This window comes from Trachypithecus francoisi, unplaced genomic scaffold, assembly GCF_009764315.1.
Source record: "Trachypithecus francoisi isolate TF-2019V2 unplaced genomic scaffold, Tfra_2.0 Lachesis_group5, whole genome shotgun sequence".
NCBI classification, from domain to species: Eukaryota; Metazoa; Chordata; class Mammalia; order Primates; family Cercopithecidae; genus Trachypithecus; species Trachypithecus francoisi.
Genome location: NW_022681470.1, coordinates 124314799 through 124334009, shown reverse-complemented (window position 1 = coordinate 124334009; position 19211 = coordinate 124314799). Strand labels below are relative to the sequence as shown.

Here is a 19211-nt window from a genome sequence, read left to right as displayed (position 1 = left end):
AGAATTTTTGTGTTTATGACCATGATACAAAGAGTTAAGAAATCCAGGTGAAAGTGGATTTTCCCTCCCACAGAATTTGAACAGCCCTCATTGTCACAAGTGTAGGCATTGCTGAAGGTGTTATCTTTCTTCATAGGCTTTCTGGTCTCTAGCCAGTGGGAAGAAGGAGATTTCGATTTTATAAACTCCAGAACGCATATATTAATGAGTAAAAAATGCTTCATAAGCTGGTCAACAGTATTTTTTGTCATCCTTCAAGTAATAAAATACTTAAAACTCCTATTACGTTCTGACGAGTCCAAAAATGCCAAGAGGAGGGAAAGACATGATTTGATACAAAGTATAGATCTGATTTCTGTGTACGGGAATTCATATGAATTTGTTTTTATTGCACTGATTTTGATAACCTGCCATAAAACTTTTGTTAATGCTAAGAGGAAAGACATAGCTAATGCTATAAATTCACTTAGATATCTCTGCCTTACATATTTTGGTATCAAATTAAATTTATCACTTCATTATCCCTTCCTGGCAGTTGGAAGTTGTAGACTTTAATGGAAGGTGCCAGGGTTGCTAATAGAATCTTCTCATCACAGATGAAGGAAATGTAAAAGCAAAACTCACAAAGATTTGATAGGATTTATGCTAAAAGACAACGACACCCAAAAGCACAAACTAAGAATGAAGCTTGTGCCCTATCGGGAGAAGGAATTAATTATCTAACAGATTTGTAACTCTTTCTTCTACTATAAATAAAAATGTAGCAATTTTCACAAATGATCATTTAGCCAGAGCCAGCCATTGCCTATAGAATGGATTTAATGAGGACATTTACATAAACCTTATAGTGTTTTCATCCCTCAAGACTCAGTTCATCTGTTGCCTCCCAAATGCTCCTGATGCCCCAGGTTGAGATGGACACTTGTTTCCTTCTAATTCCATAACTCTGATAGCATAATAGCAGTTACGTTGAGGAGCGGTAATTGAATGGTTACAGGCACAGTGTTTGCAATAAACAGAATCGGGTTTGCATCCGGCTTCCACTAATAAATAGCTAAACCTCTTTAACCTCAGTTTTTACCTTTGTAAAAATGAGTATATATATAATATAATATATATATATATATACACACACATACAAAAATATATACAATTATGTATTTAGAGTTTATTACTATAAATTTTTTTTTAACCATTGGTCATCAATGATAAAGAGTTTATCTTATTCATCACTCAATCTCAGTTATCTACTGCAGTGCCTGGCATGGAATACTCAATATTTGTTGAATGCACAGATGTTTATTTAAATGATTAAAATCCAAACACTAAAGTTTCTGAGGCAGGGATATGTAAAATAAATTCTAATTAGTACCAAAAATCAAAATCTGTCCAGAATTATGTGAGTTCAGAAAAGATGTGCGATACTTGTTTCCAGTTACAATTTTTTAGGAGTGGCATCCTAGATAATAGGAAGTACAAAGGCAGAAACCTGAACACAAAAATAGAATGAAAATATAGTTTTTGACTCTTTACCAATTTGCAACACTAATGCCCTACAAAATGCACAAAGTGTACCCAGAGTGAATGGGAATTCAACCTCAAGTGTTTTGTCTTCAGTTCTATAAATGTTATAATTTTATTATCCATTAATAATAACGCTATTACAAGACAAAATGTCAATGCATATATTAAAGCATTAGAAATGTATTTGATTTAAAGTTTCCAGACAAATTTCCCACTGGGTTTGTTTGTATAAGGGTAGGTAGGACGTTAGGGCAAAAGAGTCCAGCTCTGCGTGTAATATCCTATCAGCAATCAATTTAAGGTTCTGTTCTGGAAGCTTTGGCCTCAGGCAAGGCCAGCTTTTGTTAACGGAGGCTGCAGGCACTGGCTGATCCTACAAAGCAAAGCCAATGGAAGGCCTACCAAAAGACCTAATCAAATTTTCCATCTTTAAGAAGCAGCTTCTCCTTTGAGTTGTGACACCACATCCACTCCCTACTCCGCTCCTCAAGGAGCAGATGTGCCCCTTCTCCGTTTCTAAGTCCTAGCCAGCCTCCCTGATGTGAAAGGCCGAAAGTCTTCCAACTCCACACCCAGCTGCTGGCAAGTTGGCAGAGTGAAATGCATTTGTTTATGCCCCTAGCCATTCATTTTCTTTAAGCCGGTTTCCAGCCAAGATTTTTATCTAGGTACCAGCTATTCTTTTCCAGTGGTTAACTTCATAAGGTTTTTAGTTCCCAAAGGCTACCCGATTAAAAGTAATTTGGGCATAAAAATGTCTTTAGTATTTCTTATATGATATGTCTTATTTTGTCCCTAGAAATATTACCAAATGCTTATCCTGTAGTTTCTTTCAGAGTGAGTTTGCATTTCTTGAAAAAATTAACAATGTATTTATAATATGTAGGATTTATAATATGTATTTATAATATGCAGTATTTATAATATGCACACATTTTAAGTATACAGCTACATTTTAGACAAATACACACATTCACAAAACTACCACCCCAGTTGAGATATAGGATAAAAGTATTACTGGAGAAAACTACTGTCTTGATTTCAAATAATGTAGACTTGTTACTCCCATTTTAAACTCCACATAAATGAAATTATTTGGTAACTGCTCTTTTGTTTCTGGTTTCTTTCCCTCACATGTTTGTGAGATTCAATTACCTCAAAGCCTTATGGATACGTGCTTTTATTTCTCTTGGAAAGATACCTAGGAGTAGAATTGTTGGGTCTTATAAGAAATTGCTGGAGAGTTTTCCAAAGTAGTTGTACCATTTTATATACTCATTAGCAATGTATGGATTTTCAAGCTGCTCTATATCTTTGCCAACATTTGATGTTTTCAGTATCTTGAACATTAGCTATTCCAGTGGGTGTGAAGTAATATCTCATTGTAGTGTTCTCCCGTACTTTCTAATCTCACCTAAGCATTTTTCTCTCTTTTACCTAGGTTGTCAGTTCTTGTTCAGTGCATTTCTTCATGTAAGAGAATACTATTCCCAATCAAAGGACAGACTACCAAAATTATGGTGATGTGCAAGGTCACGTGTGTGATGAAATATAAGCTGATTATGTCAAGAGACGCATCTACCAAAACATTTCCTTGATCTCCTCCTGTAAACATCCTTTGGGTTTCTCAGGAGGGGCAGAATGAACCACTATCAACACAGTACCACAGACAGCCTTATCAGAATCTTGGTGAATTCATTCAACAGAAGTCTTCTCCATTTTGGTGCCAAAGCGACAAAGGAAGAATAAAGGCAAGGGAGTGGGTCTAGAGGATGTCTGCTTCTCAATTATACTTTATTTCCCTTATTCAACTGCCACCTTCTTCTATAAGCCTTAGCTCCTACCTAAACCAACTAATCCGTACCTCTTAGCCCAAAAAATCATCCTTGAAGCTCATTAGAATCAAGTGCATCTCTTATTAATTGATTCAAAAGTGGGAAAAACCATTTCATATAATTTAGGCTACATAAAATGTTTAAATACAGTGCAAATCAATTGAACTGTCCTTTCATGTTGCATCTTTCAACAGCCGAATATTCTATATGGCATTTCACAGAAATGTGATTTGATTTGAGAACATCTGCAGCAGTCTGGAACACATTTTCCCCTGTACTTGACTTTTAGCTCATTATAGCTCTCAGATGTTCTCTCGGCAATCCTGTGACATATTGGAGTGTTACTGAACAAACATCAGTGAAGCCTATGTCTTGAGTAGTGTCAATCTCAGTTGAAAATATTTCAGCTTTCTTAGCATCAACACGAGAAGAATTTAATTAACCCAATGAAACTTTCAAAATTATAGTTAATGCATGGAAGAAGTGAGAAATCAGAAAAGTGGGACAAGAGTGGATAAGCGCTTAACCTCCCACAAGCTGATGCCTACCACCGTCAGCCTCTGCTTAGGCAGGCCATGAGATGCCTTGCTGCTCTGTGTAGCCTCCCACATTCTGCCATGAAACCTCTGGATTGCTCTATTGCCTCTGTGGAGATGGAGAAGGTGGAGGTGGCAACTACTGCTGTCATGCTCCCCTGGTCCCCACACAAGGTCAGCTTCCAGGCTCTAATCAGCTCTCATCCAGATGCTCTCATGTTTTTAGTAGGTGGGGCTGGGAGACCAAGGTCAGAAAAGAGCTGTCGGCAGTGACACGGTTTTTTGCCCACTGCTGCTATTACATTAAGGAAGCAGCTGGTGAGATAATGTATGCCAAAGTGCTTTGTAAATTATAAAGTGCTTATATAATTGTCAGGGATAATCACTACTATTGTTTTATTCTGAGGTTGCAGAAAGAGCACTGAACTGGGATGTTGGGTATCAAAGTCCATCAGAAAGCTGAATATAGGAATGCGTAGGGTCCAAAGGGAGGTCTTTGGTGAGAGTACAGATTTGGAAGATAACAATAAAGAGAGTCAAATTGGCTACAGGGGTCAAATGAGCATACAGTAATATGAGAGCCACAGATGGAAAAAGGAAATACCAGTATTTAAGAGACAAAAATGTGTGTGTGTGTGTGTGTGTGTGTGTGTTTGTGTATGTGTGGGGGGGGTGTCCTAAAAGATTAACTCCAAGAAGTTTCTCTTCACACACAGAAATATTGTTTATCTCCAGGCCTTTGCCATACTTTATGCCTTATCCTAGAGTATTTTTCCCACTCCTACTAGACTTTGTTTCAGGTTATCCTGGAGAACATTCTCAAGCTCTTCCCCTGCTGTCTGTGTGTATCTCTATAATTGCAATTATCACACTATATTATAAATAACTATTTAAGTGTTCAATTTCCACACAGTCTGTGATCCTTTTAAGCACACAATTAATTATATTATTATTAATGTTTGCATCTATAATGACCAGCATATACTAGGTACTAACGATTGTTTCCTTGAAAAAAAGTAATAGAGACATAGGAGAAAAGTGTGTTTAAAAGTCAAAGAAGACATTTCATGTATGAAGGAGTAGTCAGTTATTGAATGTAACACAGATTTTGCAGAATAAAGACTGGGAAGTATCTACTGGATTGGGTGATCAGTAGTAAACAACTCAACTTTAGCAGAACCACGTTTAGTGATTTTGGGGGTTGCCAGTGCGTAGAAATCTAACCTTGATTAGCTGAAGACAGAAAAGCAAGTAAGAAATGAAGGACAGTGAGTAGAGATGACATTTTCTAGAACCTGAACTGTGAGGGGAAAAAGAAATTTGGACTATTATTTCTTTCTTTTTTTTTTTTTTTTGGACATTTCTATGAGATACATTTGGGTCAGGAAATAGGGGCTAAGAGAAAGTATGTATATTGTCCAAGGCTTACTGCTTACAAGACAGAAACCATGAGTAAGGTGCACACTCTTCCTGGTTCCACAGTTGGATGAGGCCAATTGCTGGATATCCTCCTAACTGATTTAAAGTCAGGCTGTCTTACTCTGTTCAGGCTGCTACAATAAAATACCATAAACTTGGTGGCTTATAAACAACAAACATTTATTTCTCACCATTCTGGAGGCTGGAAAGTTCAAGATTGAGACCCTGGGTGACTTGGTATCTGGGAATGGCCTGCTTCCATACAGATGGCACCTTCTCACTGTATCTTCACATGGTGGAAGGGCAAGGGATCTCTCTGGGGTCACTTTTATAAGGACATTAATTTTAAGACCTTCCAAGGTCCCACCTCCTAATAGCATCACATTGGTAGTTAAGATTTTAACAAATGAATTTTGGGGGGACACAAACATTCAGACCATAGCATAGGCACAATGGGGGAATAAACATCTTAGCTCTATGTTATGGAAAGAAAGGCTATGTGGTAGCCTGGAGCACTCTGACAGGAGAGGTTAGTGGAGTGATATAATGAGAAACTGCACTACAGCACCAGCTACTTCAGATGGGAAGGAGTGCAGGAAAGGAAGTGAAGAACACAAAAAATGAGTGTATTAGTCCATTCTCACACTGCTATAAAGACATGTAACAGAGACTGGGTAATTTATAAAAGAGGTTTAGTTGACTTACAATTCTGCACAGCTGGGGAGGGCTCGGGAAACTTACAATTGTGGCAGAAGGCGAGAGGGAAGCAAAGGCACATCTTACATGGTGGCAGGCAAGAGATGAGTGAAGAGGGAAGAACCCCTTATAAAACTATCAGATCTTGTGAGAACACACTCACTATCACAAGAACAGCATGGAGGAAACTACCCCCATGATCCAATCACCTCTCACCAGGTTCCACCCTTGACACATGGGGATTAAGGGGGTTACAATTCAAGATGAGATTTGGGTGGGTACACAAAATCTAACCATATAAATGAACTTTCACCAGGTCCCACCCTTGACACATGGGGATTGTGGGGGTTACAATTCAAGATGAGATTTGGGTGGAGACACAAAATCTAACCATATAAATGAACTTTCACCAGGTTCCACCCTTGACACACGGGGATTGTGGGGGTTACAATTCAAGATGAGATTTGGGTGGAGACACAAAATCTAACCATATAAATGAACTTTCACCAGGTCCCACCCTTGACACATGGGGATTATGGGGGTTACAATTCAAGATGAGATTTGGGTGGGGGCACAAAATCTAACCACACAAATAAACTTTTCCATTTCATAATTTTTCACAGGGCTAAATAGCCAGCTACCCCTCTGGAAACAGTTACAATTTATCTGGAATTCTATATTAATCCTCATAGGCTGGTTGTACTGTGGTAATAATAGACCCTTAAATCTTAGTGGCTTGACAAAATAAAAGTTCCTTTCTTACTCAAAAAAAGTCTGCTGTGTCTCTAGCTGTGCTAATACATGGTATCTGACCATCTAGGCCATCCATTTTATGTTGCCACCATCTCAGCATGAGACTTCAGTGTTCATCGTGGCAGAGGAAGGGAGTAGGGGGAACTGAGTGCTAGTGCTTAAATGCTTCCAGCCAAAAGAGTCATACACTACACTTTGCTCACATTTCATTGACTAAAGTAAGTCACTTACTTATATGGAACACCAAGGGGCAGGGAGGTTTGCCTCTCTTATAAAACCAGAGGGGACAAAGAATAGAAAATATTAGCGAGCACTAGCAAAATCTACCACAAATGCCAAAAGCATGCAGAGTTAGATGGCCTTCCAGCCTTACTCTATATCTCAGTGAAGATTATATACATTAGCACTGGAATCATTTTATTTTCCTAGGAGGACTGGATTACCACAAATGCCATGTGTTTGCCTTTGTTTCTTTCACTTGGGACTTACATTAAGTGGAAAGAAAGACTTGGTAACATTTAGGGTTTGAAAGACGCCCAGATCGATAGCCTGATCATGGGTGGGTGACATTCTTCAGCTCAGCTGGGCTGGGCTGAGCAAATGAAGAGACTAACGGCCAGCACAAGACCTAGAAAAGGCTCTATAGTTTGAGATGAAATGGGATAAAATTGATAAGTAGGGAAGACAAGCGAAATGCTTTAAAGATGTATTGTAACAAATCTTCAAAAGGCACAGTCTTGACAGTGAAACAATCCACAGCAGACTGGCCAGCATGGTGTAAGGGCTGGGAGTGAAGGCTTCAGGGCACTTCCAGTCTATGAGGCACTTCACAAACAGTGCCTGAAGCTGCAAATCAAAGGCTTCTCAGTGTAACATTAGTCACATTTTCTGTGCACGTTGTAGTCACATCTTCTCAGACACATTTCGAGGGGTCACCTGTGACTAAGAAGCACAACTATTATAGGGCATGGATTTGAGCTACCAATAACATTGCTTTTTAAGATTATACAGTACAAAATAGAGTGGATATTTGATAATTAGGTGGTTAACTAGATCAATATGGGTAACCACACAGAGTAACCAGGTTTCTAAGAAGAAAAGGAAAGGAGATGGATATTTCATCTGAATGTCTAAACTGATTTGGTTAAGTGTGAGACTGCCAATTATTCAGGGCAACTGAAGATATCCTCACCTATTCTTCCTAAGCTCCCAGGGTTTGGGTAAAGCAGTTCAATATCAGTTATGATCCATATCATCTTGAAGCTAAAAATAAATTTAATTATGGTTTGTTTTGTTTGACTATTTTTTTGGTAAATTAAATCCCCCTTTTATTATTCCAAACAGCAGACATTTCAATTTTTTCCCCTGAAATCTTAGATGAGGACAAATTGGCATAAAGCTCAATATAATTATAATTTCTGTTGACTCCTTACATTATCAAAATGACTCCTTTGACTCCTATAATTACCAGAAAATTATATCTTCAAACTAATATTCCCTTTATTCAAGTGAGCAGATGGGCTTAACGGGAGATATAACAAATACATGTTTTTCTCAGGAAGAGTATCAGGGGCATAGCTCAAAATTACAGAGAGGTATTTTCTTTACTCCATAAAATGAGGATTGGGAACAAAGCTAACTGGTTTGCTATAAATGTCCACTGATTTTGTAAAGATCATAGAAGGAAAGGTATGGCATGAATTCAAAGCTAGAATTTGAATTCAAGTTTTAACTTACACGGATATAGTAATGATTTCTTTTTAAATCTTCAACTTCCATCCAGAACAAGAACAATCCTCATTTTTTTTTCATGGTTTAAAAGTAACATCAGAATTAACGTGGACAACTTGTGTTGAATATGAAAAGCACTTTTATACAAGTTTTAAGTATATAATTAATATTAATAAGGTGCATTCTGATTAAAGTAGTTATATTGGATGAAGTATGAGGAATTATACCTAACTACTTCCATGAATGTGACAAAAGAAGTAATTGCATTTGTGTTTGGCAATTAGATATCAATTTGATGCAGTACGGAGAAATGGGGAATCATAATTTGTATATGCATGATGGACAAAAGGAAGGAACTTATGGGAGAATGACAACACAATGAAAATGTTGTATGGTTTACATTTTATTTCAGGCATGCAATGGTGGATTGTGATGAGGCAGTTGTAGTGGCTACAGATTCAAAAAGCACATTGCTGCCCAAATTCCTAGACCCGGTGACCTGTTGGTACTCCACACTCAGACAGGGAAGTGGAAATCCATGTTCTGTACTATCTCATCCTACATCTCAATGTCTATGCAGGCACTGACAATTGATCACACACCTCTGCTGGGTTAGGCTTTGCATCACAAGCTTCCTCTATACAGGGCTCCCAGCAGGTACTACCAAATGATTAGAGTTCTGCTGTAAAATAAACCAACTTACCCCTGGGATGAGAGAAACCAAGCTAGGGAGGCTTATAGGACTTCACAAACTATTCTGGTTATAAGCAGTGCAAAACTACCTCTTCCCATAACTTGAGGGACTCCCAACAGCCCTTCCACTAACAGTTCACGTTAAATTCAGATGTTAACTTTTGGCAACACCAGTAGACACCTCCTTTCTGCCTATTTTAGGAAGAATGATGGACTACTTATGACAGTTCACTGCCCAAACCTAAAGTTAATTAATTTATCTCCATTTTACCTGGAAAGTGAACACTTCTGAATTATTTAGAAGCTTTTCGTGATAGGAGGTGCTTCAAAAGACAAAGATGCTAGCTTTTGATCAGATTAAACAAAACTAAGCTAGTAAAATCATGGTATCAATAGGTTAAGATAACTTCTAAAAACAATTTGTAAGTACCACCTGAAAAATCTGCACAAAGGAGAGAAGAAATCAAATCATAAGTATTGCTCAAATGTTTCTATATACCCCAGTATTACCAATATATTTGGATATGAATATATCACATATTCAGAATTACCCCAAATTGCGTATCTATCTATGCATCTCCATGTTAAGAATACTTACAATAACAACTGCCATGTATTGATTGCTTACGACTACATGCTATACACTTTAGATATAGGATTTCTCTTTTTTTTTTTTATCACAGAAGACTTCTGTGTACATATATGATTTCTAATCTTTACAAAGTACTGCAAAATAGCTATCATCATCTCAGTTTGCTTTTACATAAATGGAGGATTGTGGGATCCATGTAGCTGTTCCAAGCTCACCTGGTAGTAAGGCATCACGCCTGGATTTAAACTCAGACCTGCTGGGTTCCAAGCACTCTCTCTTCTGTGGTGAGCTTTTGACTACAGCACATTGACTTACTTGTAGGATCATCACACACTGATGAGATGATCAGAAGCTCAGAACAAGATGGGGCTATCAAATTTCATCCAACATTTTTTGCTTCTAAGGAGGAATAATCACCATTTATAAAACAGGTGTCTATCTTATTTTTACAGGATACTTGACACTCCAGCATTCTACTTAAGAGATCACTCAAACCATCTGATGATATTGAGATGTAGATTAAGTCTCCATAACATGTATGCCATACATTCTGATCTGATAATTTTGAACGTTTGAACTTTCAGGGACTGGTGTTTTGTTTTTTATTTTCCTTCCTCCTGCCCTATGAAATGAACTAAAACAATAAAAAATATTTAGCCTCATGTGATCTGACTACAATCATAGAAAGTGACCTCAATAATATATTTTATATCAAATCATTACCCAAGTAACTGATAGAAATGTAAATATCATCTGGAACTTTTCTAACAATATAATGTAACTGTCTGACAGTCGCAGGGAGAATAACTGTGGGGACAAAGCTGCAATGGGAGAAGATAACATGGACAAGAAATACACGGCCATACAATGAACTTGAAGAAAAATGGCTTTCATCCCCTTCCCTTCTCCTCTTTTCTGGGTTAGCTCCAAGAACAGTCATTACGGTAAAAAAAAAAGTCTCCCAAAAATGTTATCATAGACACATAGGAGTAAACTGCAAGAGCCTACCAGCAGGTCCTCATCATAGATTTTCCATTTTAAGATTATATATACTCATCGATAAAATTAAATTTTCTAATGATTAAAGTTTACATTTTGAAAATATTATCATACATTTATTCTGCATGCAAGTTCTTCATGAGATACAAATATACGAATATTTTCTCCCAATCTGTGACTTGAGTTTTCATTTTTTAAATTATATCTTTTGATGAGCATAAGTTAATTGCGATGAAGCATAATTCATCTATTTTTTCTTGTATGGTTAGTGTTTTATTGGTATCCTGTCCAAGACATTTTTCCTTTCCCCAAGGTTATAAAGATATTTACTTAATGTTTTCTTTTAAAAATGTACAGTTTGAAGGCAAGGAGTATATGCCTTCTGTTCAATTTTGCTGTGAATCTAAAACTTTAAAAAAAATCGTATAGTCTTACCTTATAAAAAAGTTTACTTTTTTGTATGATATATTTAAAATTACTTTTTTGTCCTGTGAGAGGTAGATATGAGGTTCATTTTTTAATATGGGCATCCATTAATTCCAGTACTATTTATTGAAACGGCTTTCTTTTCTCCATTGAATTGCTTTTGCACCTCTGTCAAAAATCAATTTAGTGTATATGTGTGGGTTTATTTCTGGACTTCCTATCCATTCCATTGATCTATTTGTCTACCCTGACACCCAAACACACTTGCTTGATTACTGTAGATTTATAGAAAATCTTGAAGGCAGATAGTACAAATTCTCCCACCTTCCACTTTGTTCTCCTTTTTCAAGATTGTTTTGGCTATTCTAGTTTGTCTGAATTCCAGTGTAAATTTTAGCATAACTTGTCAATTTCTAAAAAATACATGTTGGAATTTTGATTGGGATTATGATGTGTATACAGATCAATCCAGGGAGAAATAACATCTTAACATATCTTACCATCGATTTAAGTCTTCTTCAATTTTTCTTCAGCAGTTCTTAACTTTTATTTTAGATGCAAGGGTACATATACAGGTTTGTAATAAAGGTAAACTTGTGTCATGTGGGTTCACTACACAGGCTATTTTGTCACTCAGGTATTAAGCCTAGTACCCAGTAGTTATTTTTTTCCTGATCCTCTCTCTCCTCGCACCTTCCATCCTCAAATAGGCCCCAGTGTTTGCTGTTCCCCTCTTTGTGTCCATGTATTCTCATTATTTAGCTCCCACTTATGAGTGAGAACATGCAGTGTTTAGTTTTCTGTTCCTGCATAAGTTTGCAAAAGATAATGGCCTCCAGCTTCATCCATGTTCCCACAAAAGACACAATCTCGTTCTTTTTATGGCTGCATAGTATTCCATAGTGTATATGTAACACATTTTCTTTATCCAATCTGTCACTGATGGCCATTTAGGTTGATTTAATGTCTTTGCTATTGTGAATAGTGCTGCAATAAACATACGTGTTCATGTGTCTTTATGGTAGAATGATTTATGTTCCTTTGGGTATATATTCAGCAGTGGAATTGCTGGGTAGAATAGCAGTTCTATTTTTAGCTCTTTGAGGAACCAACACACTGCTTTCCACAATGGTTGAACTAACTTGCAGTCCCACGGACAGTGTACAAGCATTCTGTTTTCTATGCAACCTCACCAGTATCTGTTGTTTTTATACTTTTTATTAATAGTCATGATTGGTGAGAGATGGTATCTGAATGTGGTTTTATGTGCATTTCTCTAATGATCAGTGACACTGAGCTTCTTTTCATATGCTTGTTGGCTTCATGTATTCACATGGCTGTGAAAGCAATTTTTCTTTCAGTGCAGATACTACATATATTGTAATTTGTTCCTAAGTATTTTATAGTTTTTAGATGCCATTGTAAATGACATTTAAGAATTTTAATTTTCAGTTCATTGTTCCAATTGTTCATGTAGTCAAAAATACAACTATTTTTGTATATTGTTTTTGTATTATGAAACTTCGTTAAATTCACTTATTATTTTAATAGTGTATTTAATAGTGTAATTGTATGCAGATGCACACAATCTTACCATCTGCAAATAAAGACAGTGTAAGCCCATTTTTTTCCAATCTAGATATCATTTCTTTATTTTTATGATCTTATTGCACTGGTTAGGACTTCTAGTACAATATTGAATAGAAGTATAGAAGCAGAAAGAATGGACATTCTTGCCCAGCTCTTGATCTTAAGAGAAAATAATTTATCCTTTCAACATTAAGTATGATACTACTAGCTATAGAATTTTTGTAGACGTTTCCTTCTATTAATGAATTGTTGAAGGCCATTATTATGTTTGGATTTTGGATTTTGTCAAATGCTTTTTGCTGATCTAAGGACTTATAACCAGAACACATTAAGAACTCCTAAAAATCAATTAAAACATTAAAAAATGGACAAAATATTTGAACAGACACTTCACAGAGGAAGATACACGGATGGCCAATAAGAACATAAAGGAGTGTTACATCATCTTATTAGGGAGATGAAAATTAAAATCACAGTGAGATACCAATACTTACATACTAGAATAGCTGAAACTAAAAAGACTGAGAATATCAAAAGGTGGCTGGAAGACAGAAGAACCAAACACCCACCCACAGCTGGTAGGACTGTGAAATAGTAAAGCCACTTTGGACATCTGTTTGGAAGCTTCTTGTAAAACTTACACATCCACCTTATGACTGAGAAATTATACTCCTATGTACTAGCTAGGAGAAATGAAAACATGTTCACAAAAAGAGTTATGCAAGTATGTTTATAGTAAAAACATTCATTACACCAAAAAAGTGAAAACAGCCCAAATATAATTTGGAGTAAATAAATTGTGGTATTTTAATCAAATACAATATTATTTACCAACAAAAATAAACTAATATCTACAATAATATGAAAAAATCTCTGCAATATTGTAGCGAATGAAAGTTGCCACACACAAAAAAATACATATTCTGTAGAATTTCATTTATGTGATGCTAAAAAACACGAACCAACTAATCTCTGGTGACAGGTGCTAGATGGTGTTTGCGTCTGGTGGTGGTAAAGGAAGAGGTAATGGCTGGAAAAGTGCGCAAAGCATCTTCTGAGGTGTTGGCAATGTTGCATGCTTTGGCAGAGATGAGGATTTCACGGATATATGTGTTTGTCACAACTTGTCAAATGGTTCATTTAAGACCTCTGTATTTTTCCTCTATGTAATTTATATTTCAATAAGGAAAAATAAGTGGCATAGAAGATACAAAACTTTTAAAGTTGTAAATAGGAAATTATAGTATCCTCTTGTGAGACTGTCATTATGCATTTGGTAAGGATCTTGCTGTTGACATTTATCCATTTCTTTGGACAATGCTTTATTCTCTGTGTTGAATAACTTGCCAGAAAAGAAAAAAATAGATAATTAGATATCTACATATAATGTTACCACAACCATATAACAACAGTTTTATGAAATTGTGCTATTTCAGTTTTATTTTTTTATTAGTATAAATTTAAGGGGTACAAGTGCAGTTTTGTTACATGGATATATTGCATGGTGGTGAAGTCTGAGCTTTTAGTGTAACCATCATACGAATAATGTACATTGTACCCATTAAGCAATTCCTCATCTCACATCCTACTTCTACCCAATTCCTCATCCTACACCCTGCTTCTACCCTCCCACCGTTTTGAGTCTCCAATGACTATTATTCCACACTCTATGTGCATGTGTACACATTAATTAGCTTCCACTCACAAGTGGGAACATGCAGTATTTGACTTTCTTTTCTGAGCTGTTTCACTTAAAATAATGGCCTCCAGAGGGCGCAGTGGCTCATGCTTGTAAGCCCAGAACTTTGGGAAGCTGAGGTGAGTGGATCACTTGAGGTCAGCAGCTTGAGACCAGCCTGGCCAACATGGAGAAACCCTGTCTCTACTAAAAATACAAAAATTAGTTGGGCGTGGTGACAGGCGTCTGTAATCCCAGCTACTCGGGAGGCTGAGGCAAGAGAATCGCTTGAACCTGAGAGGTAGGATTACAGTGAGACAAGAACGTGCCATTGCACTTCAGTCTCGGTGACAGAGCAAGACTGTGTCTCAAATACATAAATAAAAAAAAAAAAAAGTTAAAAAATTTAAAAAAAGATAATGGCTTCCAGATCCATCCATGTTGCTGTAAAAGACACTATTTCATTCTTTTTTTATGGCTGAATAGTATTCTACATTTTCTTTATTATCTGTCAACGTACATTTAGCTTTATTCCATATCTTTGCTATAGTGAATACTGCTGCCATAAACATATGAATGCAAGTATCTTTTTGATGTAGTGATGTCTTTTCCTTTGGATATAAACCCAGTAGCGCGACTGCTGAATTGAATGGTAGTTTTATTTTTAGTCCTTTGAGAAATCTCTATATTCTTTTCCACATGGCTTAAACCAATTTACATTCCCACCAAAAATGTATAAACATTCCCTTTTTTTTCCCCACATCCTCACCAATATCTGTTATTTTTTGACTGCTTAATTAGAGCCATTCTGACTGGTGTAAGATAATATCTCATTGTGGTTTTAATTTACATTTCTCTGATGATTAGTGATGTTGAACAGTTTTTCATATGCTTGATGGGGTTTGTCTTCTTTTGAAAAATGTCTGTTCATGTCCTTTGCCTACTTTTTTTTTTTTTTTTTTTGAGACGGAGTCTTGCTCTGTCGCCCACGCTGGAGTGCAGTGGCCAGATCTCAGCTCACTGCAAGCTCCGCCTCCCGGGTTCACGCCATTCTCCTGCCTCAGCCTCCCGAGTAGCTGGGACTACAGACGCCCGCCACCTCGCCCGGCTAGTTTTTTGTATTTTTTAGTAGAGACGGGGTTTCACAGTGTTCGCCAGGATGATCTCGATCTCCTGACCTCGTGATCCGCCCGCCTCGGCCTCCCAAAGTGCTGGGATTACAGGCTTGAGCCACCGCGCCCGGCCCTAGGGGTTATTTCTTTGTTGTTGTTGAGTTGTTCGAGTTCTTTGTAAATTCTGGGTGACAGTCCCCTGTTGGATATGTAGTTTGCATATATTTTCTCCCATTCTGTAGGCCCTCTGTTATCCCAATTATTTCGTTTGCTGTGTACAGGCTTTTTATTTTAAGTCCCATTTGTCTATTTTTGGTTTTGTTGCATTTGCTTTGAGGTCTTTGTCATAGTTATTTTTGCCTAGATTAATGCCCAGAAGAGTTTTCCTTACATTTTTTTCTAGTATTTTTATAGGTTCAGATCTTACATTTAAATCTTTGATGAATGATTTTGGGTAGCATTTTTAAATATGGTTAGTGATAGGAGTACAATTCAATTTTTATGCATATGGCAATCCAATCATCCCAGCACTATTTATTGAAAAAGGTGCCCTTGTTCTAGTGTATGCTTTTCGTCAACTTTGTCAAAGGTCAGTTGGCTGTAGATATGTGGCTTTACTTCTGGGTTCTCCATTCTGTTCCATTGATCCATATGTCTATTTTTATACCAGTACCATGCTGTTTTTGTTACTACAGCCTAATTGTATCATTTGAGGTCAGGTAATGTGATGACTCCAGCTTTGTTCTTTTTGTCAAATTTGCTTTGGCTATTTGGACTCTTTTTTGGTTCCATATGAATTTTAGAATTGTTTTATCAATAACTGAGAATGATGTATTTGGTCATATGGATATAATTTTGGTTTCTACTATCAAAACAAATCCTTGTTTTCAGAGTTGCTGTACAACCACCATGACAGCATTTCTGATTTTAACCTAATGAGAGCCTTTTAATGAGCACAGATTATGTTCATTTATTAATATCACCAATATGTATTTCATTTTTTAATACCTACTGGAAGTACAGCAATTTGGCAGGTTTATTGTTTTCTTCTAAAATGACTGCTGCTATTCTTAAAAGGATCTAGCTGGAATTTTAATTATACATTGACTTTCTTTTTTCCTCCTAAATAAGGACACAACAGGTAATTCATGCAATTTAATTCTATAAACATGTAGCATTGTATTAGGTGCTTCAAAACTCCAGAATGAATAAGATATTATCTTTCTTTCAAAATGCTTCTAATGACCTGCAGCAATGGACAAGAAGATATACAATTCAAAGAAAATGCAGTACTTGCAATACTAGTTATAGGAACCATGGGCTGTAAGAAAAAGAAAAGGAGTGATTTGATTTTCCTGGAGGCCAAGGAAGAGGGTCATAGACAGCCTTACAAAAGAAGTGACATTTAAGGTAGATCCTAAAAATATATTAATGATTGATCAGTATGTTCAATTCGGCTACCATGCCATTACTCTTACATGGTAGACATTGCGTTGGCACACAGCCTGGGTTCTAGGCCCTCAAGAAGCTTATAATCTAGGCATATTTTGCCAAGTCAAGAAGGCATAAAGGTTGCTCACCTGTCTGTCTCACTCCTTCTATTCTGACTTTTTCCATGTTATTTTTACCAAACTAGACTCACACATAAAAAAGGAACTTTAAGTTCAAAGGTTGTTTCTTTACACATTCTTTTCATTTCTGATGTAACAGAAAAAGTAATGGTTTGGTAAGTCAAGTGACTACTAATTCTTAATGCTACCAATAAGCTTTTTTCTCTCAACATTCATTAGTCATTAATTCACTTTTCAATCAATGTTTATTAAGGCATTACCGTGTTCAGTGCATGTCTAGGGAACTGGCATACAAAGATGGATAAGAATAGTGAGGCTATTTTCTAGTAAACGAAGAGGACTTACAAAAATAGGACTGCAGTGTGACACTGGTTACAACTAAGGTTCAAAAAGAGAAGGAGACATTAATTCTATTGTAAAGGTCAGGGCATAGCTCAAAGAGAAAGTGATGCTTGAGAACTGGAAAGCCATTCCAGATGTCAGGAACAGTGTGTAGAAATGCATGCAGATCCCAAGTGATCACTAGTTTTTGGCCTCTGCTGTTTTTCTTTTACAACTGCTATTTAGGAGTCCTGTTCTCATCCCAAGTACCAAACAGTGAATACATTTTCTTCCACGCTATTCCAGTTGTAAAATTTGCTGTTCAAATATTGGACTGTTCAATTTCTTTCATGTTTCTTAGCAAGAATGTCAACATAACTCTTATTTCCCATAACTAAAAGTTCCAAATACTAATATTTTATTTTCTAAAATCACTAAAATATATACATTGCCTCCAACTCTATAGATGCATTTCTGGATAAAGTTATATTTGCAATTATATTTTGATTTTGGTAATCTTCACAAGCCCATAGTTAAAACCTTTGGAGCCAGATGTATGGATTTAAAAATATCTTTTGGATTTTAGAAAAGTAAAATGGTACATATACCAAATTTTAACAAACACTCCCTCTCCAGCCCCAGCAAGGTGTGGGGTAACAATCTGGAATCAAGCACATTAATCTCTCTGTAGTAAACACTTAAATGTTCTCTAAGAGGAATAAAGATTATGGCAAGTCTCACATCAGTTCAGGCCAGGTTTTCTGCCGAATGAATTATGTAAAACCATTTGGTTTCAGCATTTTTTGAATTTCAGAATTGTTAATGAGGGATTATGGAACTGTATTGTAATTATTTTCATTGTACAGTTTTATAAAAAAGGTTTAGAGAGATTAAGTAACTTGCCCAAGTTGTCTAGCTAATAAGGAAGCTTCACATAAACCCAGCAGTCTTACTCTTTGCTAATAACTGCTGTCCTACATGCAGTTTCTCCATTGGGTATTTCCAACCTCTAGCCATTTGGAACCGAGTGTCATGCTTCTCTGGCACTCCCCTCCTGCCTCTTTTATTTCACTTCTTTTCCAACTCCAAATTATTTATTGTTTACTTTCTCCATCAAGAGAAGCTTGTGTTCTGCTCATTGCTGACTTCTCAATCTCTCACTTTTCTATTGCTATTCTCTTTTTTCATTCCTTTTGGCAATGCAGATTTTTGGATCCCTCCATGAGAATTTACGATGTTAAAACGCAGATTCTCAACACACCTCCGACCCACTGACTCAGGGTCAATGCTGGTGGGGCTTGGGAACCTACATTTCTCACGAGCATGCTGCATGGTTTTCAAGCACCAAGAGTTTGACATCAATAGCTCTGTGTTGTGCCAAAGCTGATGACTGTTCTTCTCAGGAATTTGCTCTTCTTGCAGGCACATATCAAAATGGCTTGCACCATAAGTCTACTAAAACCTAACTACCTGCCCTTCAACAGCCACCTGAAGAAGCACTGCTATGGCAGTTTGATCAGTTAATAAGTAAGGTAAGCATAAGGAGAGTATATTAACATGTTAATTACTTGAAAGATAACATGACATACTTGGCCAAATCCTTCTTTCCATAGCCCAAGTCTCATTTTCTCTCCATTGTCAAACACTGCACTGTAATGGGTTTCTTCTAAGTATCTATTCTGGTTTATTGTAGCCTGACCTATGAGTGAATATCAGAGTAGCAATTGTACTTTCC

At 36.7% G+C, this 19211-nt stretch overlaps 1 protein-coding gene across 5 annotated transcripts in view; it reads right to left on the bottom strand.

The window, feature by feature from the left end:
* DPYD (dihydropyrimidine dehydrogenase) overlaps positions 1 to 19211 on the bottom strand; it is an 881134-nt gene that overhangs the window by 109725 nt on the left and 752198 nt on the right. The gene's annotated exons all lie outside the window — the stretch shown is intronic.